The sequence below is a fragment of the Solanum lycopersicum genome, chromosome 2 (genome assembly GCF_036512215.1).
Source record: "Solanum lycopersicum chromosome 2, SLM_r2.1".
Taxonomy (NCBI): domain Eukaryota; kingdom Viridiplantae; phylum Streptophyta; class Magnoliopsida; order Solanales; family Solanaceae; genus Solanum; species Solanum lycopersicum.
The window spans coordinates 30,185,882-30,194,108 of NC_090801.1; positions in this window are offsets into that span (position 1 = coordinate 30,185,882).

Below are 8,227 nucleotides of genomic sequence, written 5' to 3' on the forward strand. Positions count from 1 at the left end.
GTTTTCTTGTTCGGTGGTCTTTTTAAAGGTGATTGCTTGGATGAGATTTTTCTTTATGCTTGAGGGAAAAAAAGTGAGTAAATGCTTATCTTGGTTTTATGGTTGTATGAGTATCTGTGAAGGCAAATTTTGGTATGTTTTGATGACGTGATTCCAATTTTTTCTATACATGAAACTTATGTGAAATAACATGTTATATGGAGAAATGTATGTCTTGATATAGTTAAAGTATGTTTGAAGTTATTATGGTTAAAATGAGTTCTTTTCGAATGATGTTTTGCTATATGGTTTTACATGATGGTAGCCTTATGATATGATTTGAACATGAAATTCTTTGTGACTACCAATGTAGGTATGCTACCCTAAGATTTTGTACTTAAAAGTTTTCAATGTTTCCCTTTGTATATATGTGGTACTTGATAAGTTGCCTAATATGGATTGGAGTCTTTTGTATAAATTTGATCCTATGTGTTGATAGTATGCTTGTATTGGTAATGTATTGTATCTCATATTTTCATGTTTTTCCTGTTAATGTTCTTAATATTGTATTTTTGGAATTTGAAAGCATGCTAACTGTATTGATAGGCAGGTTACTGTAATATTTTTGGGAAACCAACTAAATTGTTCTTTGATTGGATGTTTTGGAAATGTGTATAGATTGATGCATATGAATATGATAAGGAATGAAAAAAAATGAGATTTGCTATTTGGAATGAAGAATGAGAGTTTTATGGCATGATGAGTCGTGTATTCATTTCTAACTTCCTATTGTGTTGTGAGTCCGTTGATGTTCTGGAATTGTTTTTTCCCTCAAATTGAGGGTAGTAATCTCATCTTTGTTGGGTGAAAATTTGGGTTTGTTTGACCTTGAAGTCATTTTACATTAATGTTGAAAGAAAAGAAGAGTTCTTAAGACTAAGTCTCCTACATTGTTTCCCCTAAGGACGTTTGATTTTTGTGTCTATTATATTGTATCAAAACCCTATGTGGCTTAATGAGATGACCTAAATTGATAATTGGGGATGATTTGACTAGGTGATAAGGGTTTAGAATACCTTGTTGTTCTTATGTTAACTCACTGTAAATCCCTTGTATAGTTGTAATCACTTTTATGTGATGAAAATGAAGGTTGTTAAGTTAAGATCCTCTTAGGTTTTGGATAAGTGAATTTTAATTTTGTTTACCCTAAGTGGGGGACGGTGATGGAGTAGTAAGGTGGTAGATATTTTCTACCATGTCCTTCTATGCTTACTTGAGCTTGAATCTAATAAATTCTTCGTAAGCTTGTTCATGAATAGAGTTTGGCATTAAAATATGAAGGGCATTACCTTTATATGTTTGGTATGTATTGATTTACATTACTTTAAAGATATTGTGAAGATTCCAAAGTGCATGAAGGAATTTTTTTTTTATAAAATCCATATTTTCTCATGTAAAATTGCATCTTGATATGGTAGTTGTGAATTTGACTTCATGAGTTAGGATAAGAAGCATGGTAATAGTCACTTATGAGGTGAAATGTTTCTCCTTATAATGAAAAGTTGATTCTCTTTAAAATGAAATATGTTGAGTCTCTTGAAAACTATGTGAGTTTTATGATTTTGAATGCATAATTGTAGGCTCATTCTTGAATGTGAAAGCATATTTATCTTAGTTCTCATGTGTGTGCCTATGATTTTAGTGATTCTTCCCAAAAGATGCTTACTGTGAAGGTGAGTATTATGTTAGAAATTGAAATTTGGTGAAATTAATTCCTAATTGATGTGATGTACTTGGTGTAACTTACCATTTAGACTTCTCTAGAAGGAAACATGAGCATGTGTTAGTTTAAAAGTTGAGAATTTCTCATTTTAAAAGGAAATTGACTTTGTACTTTTCTTAGGTTTGAACTCATGATACATGTAAGTGTGTTTGGGAAAAGGTCATTCCTTCATGGACACCACTAAGCATGGTATGGTTGAGTATTACCTTCATGGCACTAGGTCTAACTAATAATGATCTTTGTAGATGCAATTACAAGTCTATATGCATTAAAGTATGAGTACCTAATTTCTTCTTAAGTGTTGTTGAAATCTTTCTAAGTGTGACTTACATAATAGTTGAAAGATGAGCTCTTAATGGATTGAGGTGTAATGACCATGTAATGATTAAGAGAAGGATGTTCCTCCTATGAACACGATAGGAGCCTATGTGCTTAATGCATTAAAGAGTGAGTGAGTAATGGTTTTACTTGCTTGTGTCCATTGAGTGCTAAATTTTTTTGATTATGTTATAAATTTTATGAAATGCTCTATGATTCATTGAAATCCATGTTGTGAATGAAGAGCCCTAAGTGTCGTTCGACGACGAATGTTCCCAACTGGGGGATATTGTAAGACCCTAAAATTGAGTTAGGTTGTCTAGAGTCTAACATGTTTGTATTAAGGTTTTAAGGATCTAAAATGACTTATAATATTGTTTATAGGTAGTGTTTAATGTTTCAGGTGATTTGGTAATCGAACGTCAAGGGTCGACAAAAACATTCAATGACTAGTCACCTATGTTCCTCATGTGTCTATGCGTGTTTATATATTGTATTTAATAAGGTTATGAATAATTTAAATGATTTAAAATTATTTTTAAAGATTTTTTATGGAGTTTCAAGATGTTTAGAGGTCAAACGACCAAGAACGTCCATGACGCTTGAAAGATAGCCATTAAGACACTCAAGCGTGTCTTTATAGGGCCTATCAAGTTTGGACAAGTTTCGAGTATTTTTTAGGTGAAACTCATGTTTTATATGTAAAACTTATGAAGGGTTATATTTACGTTGGGAACGTCCGGGTACGACTTCTAAAGGGCCCCACAAAAGGGCGCACAAGAAGGACCCAAGGTTGGTATAGACACTGCCTTGGCAGTGTCAATCGACACACCAAATGACGTCCAGTGTGTCAAAAAACGTCCCATTGGTGAGGTCTTTTCTGTATACACTTATATTTCCAGGTCTCAACTAAAAACCAAGGACCAATCGACGGAAGCCAAAGGACGGCCAGTCGATTGACCAACGGCTTGTCAATTGGGTCCGTCGATCATGGCTTGTAATTGTTGCCTTTGCGTCTGTTTTATTTAAGGGTTGATTTGGAAATTCAACCCACGTACTAACATGAATATAATTTGTTCATTTATATGCTTTTGGGTGTACGTAATTCATCTAAAATTTGAACAACCCATTCCCAATCCCTCTACACAAAATTGAATTTTCGCTCAAAAAAATTTTCTCCCTAGAAACGTCCATTGTTGTTGAAGATCAAGAACAGCTTGGAGAATGTATTTCTACGGTTTATTCACATAGTTTTTGAGTTATTAATGTAGATAAAGTCATGGTGATCCTTCATCTCTAAGTAACTTTTCACTTGGAGAGTTAATCTCAATGTTTTTCAAACAAAGTTTCATGATCGAAAATCTTCTTCTTCAATCTATGCATGGGTTCCTTATAAAAACGTTTTTAATGATTCAAATAATGATGAATTGATATTAATGTATTGGTTTGAATGTGATTTTACTCCAATTGCATGATGTACCCATGTTCCCTCCCTAAATAATTTTAGTCCTTGCATGGTCTTTGTGATCTTGACTTGTTAACGATTAAATTATGATTCTATTAAGTTGAATTGATTAGAACTACTGGTATTTACTTGAATTAATGTTAAATTGACGTTGAAGGAACCATGAAGATAAATGTATGAAGATTTGGACATGCTTAGCCTAGTTTTCCAAGATTCACTGTAATATTGGCGTTTTATAGAATTAGTGGAATTAAATTATGTTGTGGTTCTTGTAGCCACCGCCTATCATGTAATGAGATCATGAATTTGAAATAATATAATAATTTGGATTAATGTCAAATTGCCTATGATTCTTATACTTTCCATTGATGTCAAATAGTATTTTTACTGTGATCTAGTCGTCATGGTAATTGTGGTAGGATTTCGTGTAGATTATATTGTCCTTAACTACAGCATTATATTGATGATATTAATGGATTGTGGGTATTAATTCTTGATGATCAAAGAAAAGGAATCTTTGCATGAATTGATCTTGGTTCTTCTAGCCTACAATTTGAATATTGTAATGATTATTATGTGATCTTAATTTTAAGGTAGATGAGGCATGCTTTAAACTTAACTTATATGTATTATATACTGATCTAAATGTATTTTATTTATAAATGATGATTGATGAATAAAACTAGGTAAGTTACTTGGTTATCTATAACTCTCTACTTTCTACCATATATATGATATAATGCACTAGTTGTATCATGCTCTTGTGACTAGTTGTACATGGTTTTGTTTATGATTTAAGAACATATAGCTACTGATGTATAATGAATAAATGATGATAAAGGTTTATTGATCAATGATGATCAAAGGGAGAGAAAGTTAATAGAAATGCTTATCCCTCTACTTTTCTGTATTAATTTAATTGATGAAGCCTTGTATAGGCTTGTGTGGTATGGTCCACTAATGGTGCCGCTGTTTACTTTATTTCCATTATATATGTTTTAATTATTGCCTTTAAGGAAAATTAATGAATATATTAATATGTGGTTATGATGATTACACTATGTGAAGTTAATGCCTAATTTTCTATTCTAGTTGTGATCTAGATTGTAAGGCTATTGTATAAGAATTTTTATATTTATGTTAGGGTAAAGAATAGGTGCTGCAATTGATGATTTAAAAGGGTTAATAATACCTTACCTATATACCCCTATGTGAATGTATGAATAGCATAAGTTAGTAGTCTTAAGTGTAATATGAAGTAGACATGTCTCCTATGCTATTGTGTGTTGTGTGGTCTCTTCTTGAAAGAGTATTATGGTCTAATAGGGTGACTGCCTCAATGTATTTTGGATAGCCATTATGTGATCATGTTTACCAATGTACACACACACTCACTTGCATGCATGTTACAAGTAGTATAAATCATGGTGTCTAAATGAAAGGTAGTTCTTATATTCACTAGTGTGTACTACTATGCATGTTAAGGTGATGTTTATGAAAGTATTATATGTGTTTAATTAGCTATAATGACTTGATAGGTGTACTAGAATGGGCAAGGGCATGGGTCTTTGCCTATGCATTGCACATGTGTACCTTGATAGGATAGTTCTAGTTTTGGTTTCTATAAGTATGTATATGAATGTATGAACATGTGTAACTTAAGGTGTTATTTGAAAGGTTTACTTAAATATATGTATAAACACACACATGAATGATGATCTAGTCAATGGAGGAGTATTGAAAGGTGTGATCAAGTGTATCCGTAACTAGATAGTGCTAATACATATGCTATCTCAATGTCAAAGGATCTTCTGACATGATTTACGTTGATGACCTTTCATCTATGACCTGTGAGCTAAGCATATTTTTGGATGACTCTCCTAAGCCTATATTTTATAATGTAATGTTAATAAGGGTTTTTTAAAAAGGGAACTTAGCTTAGCATCGAGTGAACCTCAATATGAGTACGTATACCTTTCCAATGTTGAGAGGAAGGTCTACCATAAATCTCATGAGGTGGATAACCACAATGCGTCAATAGGCATAAATAGTGTTTCCATAAGTGAGTAACCATAATGCCCCATCTTGGCATAAAGAGGGTTTTCACATCTACCTCCATGTTCAATAACTATGCTTGCCACATAGGATCTAGCAATGTGAATTCACTTAGTATGCTAGCATGTATTAATGTTCTACCTTGACTAGGTAGGAACACCTTTCATTAGTGTAAGGTTCTACAACACTAAATTCCATATTTAGCAACCATGGTTTTAGTGTCGCTTAAGGCTATAGTTTCCTTAAACTAAAATTTATAAAGGACGTAAATGAATAGAATCTCAACTAGGAGGACTTAAGCGAGTTTACTTAGGATAAGTGGAAGTAATGAACCAGTGTAGACATTAAACAAGTAACTCCTTAGGAAGTCCTAGGAAGGTGAATTAATCTGTATGTTTGTGACTATGTCCATATGCATGACTTTGTAGTATTTGCCTACTTGTTCATAAGATATGCATTGTATGAATCTATAAAATGTGATCTTATCCTTATATACACTATGTTGGTCTAAATGATTATATGATGATGATCTTGTATATAATGAATGAAGTTGTCTCTACTTACTCGTTGATGTATGAATTGAATGTTAAGGTTTGTGGTCTTATGAAGGGTTTACTAAGAATGTAAAGGTTTATGGCGCTTCATTTGTTCGTTGCACTACTAGACAAAGATTGGGGTTATGAACAAGGTCTGATAATGATGTATATGAAGAAAAGTATATATATGTACAACTTGAAGTAGCTTATTGTAAAGCCAATGTAGACTTGATTTAAATGTATATTTGATATATTATGCTTATATGATGATGTGCGTTGTCTTAGGTAGGTTATATATATATATATATTTCTTTGTGGCCTTAAGGTGATGCATTTCACAAAGTATCACTTGAGGGTTACTTCAGAGGTAAATTAATAAAAGAAAAAAAATTCACTATTAAGTTGGAATATCTTACTTTAAAGTGCCTTCAAAAATGTCATAAATTATATATGTGATATTATGTGATACTTGGCCTTTGAATATGTTCATATGAAGTATATGAATGATATAAATGCTATGTTTAAAGGTTTTATAAAAGATTTACTCAAAACACATGATTTCAAGAAAATGTCCCTCTTAAATTCATGGTTGCCATACTTAGTGCATTCATGTACTAATCACATTCTTCTCTAATTTTTACACAAAGCGTAGGTTATGATTACTTAAAGGATGTCTATGATTGAGGAGATTGATATGTGATTCCCAATCTCAAGGAAAGGGTCCTTAAGTTCGAAGGAGTCCTTACTCGTGTCTTAATATAAAGATTATTGAACATTATAATCACATTCTTCTCTAATTTTTACACAAAGCGTAGGTTATGATTACTTAAAGGATGTCTATGATTGAGGAGATTGATATGTGATTCCCAAGCTCAAGGAAAGGGTCCTTAAGTTCGAAGGAGTCCTTACTCATGTCTTAATATAAAGATTATTGAATATTATATAGTTATGTTTTAAGGGTTGTGTCCCTAATGTATTCTAAAGTTGTTGAGTCTAAGATGGCAAAGAGACTGAGAGCCTAAGAATGAAATATTATATTTTAGATATATGAAGTTATGTTTCTAGATTATGATGTTCTATAAATAGTTTTAACTTTTCCGCTAAATTTACTATGCAATGCGATAAATGATTACAATAGGCTTGTATAAGACCTTCAAGAGGTCAAGTACGTCATGCTATTTCTAAGGGGTTCTCCCCGGATGTGATAATGAATCAATAAACTAAAGGCTTAAATATATTTAAAAATGGAGTTAGACCTAGAGCCGAGTGAACATGACAAATAAGAGTGGGATCTTCACATTAGTCAGTCCACCTTCCCACAAAGAGAACCTTCAGGTTAGTAAATCCAGGTTCCCAACCTAGATATTGTCTCATTAGATGGAAACCTCCAGGTTAGAAAGTCAAGGTTTTTGGAAGCAATCTTCATGTTCCATAACTACGTGGCGCCATGGGTTATAGCATATGGTTTCCACTAAGAATAGCTATGTACGAACGATTTCACCTTCGGCTTGTGTTAACCCTCTATTTTCTGTGTGGGAGTAGAATAGCCGATTCCATATTGCTCACATGGTCTATGTCGGTTATTGCTATGTCTTTTGAAAGTTAATATTTAACTAACATAAAAATATGAACGCTAATCTAAATTCCTTGAGAAGTGTACTTGGTATGAGATGACTATGCACCCTACCTATACATTGCATTAGATAACTTCAACAAAGGATAAGATTGGAGACCCTTATGAAGTAAAGACTTATTTTATGTATGGATTGAATGAATGCAAGTTAAATAACCTAGTTATGTTAAGATATTAATTATTACAATGCATCAGAATTACGCTTGTGGCATTTAAATGAGTTTAATTAGTATATGTGGGGTTATGGGACTCTATGTCTACACTGCACAAGTAAGCTTGTCAAGGCGTTATGAGGGTAGTTTACCGATGATATGAACTAAGTGATTTATGACAAAGGTTGTGACAAAGGAAAGAGTCCTTATATGATTATATGAAGTATGTTTCCTTATGTCTAGTTGTAAGTGAATATGTTATGACTTGTTGAATATGTTGTGACATGTTGAATATGTTATGCCTAG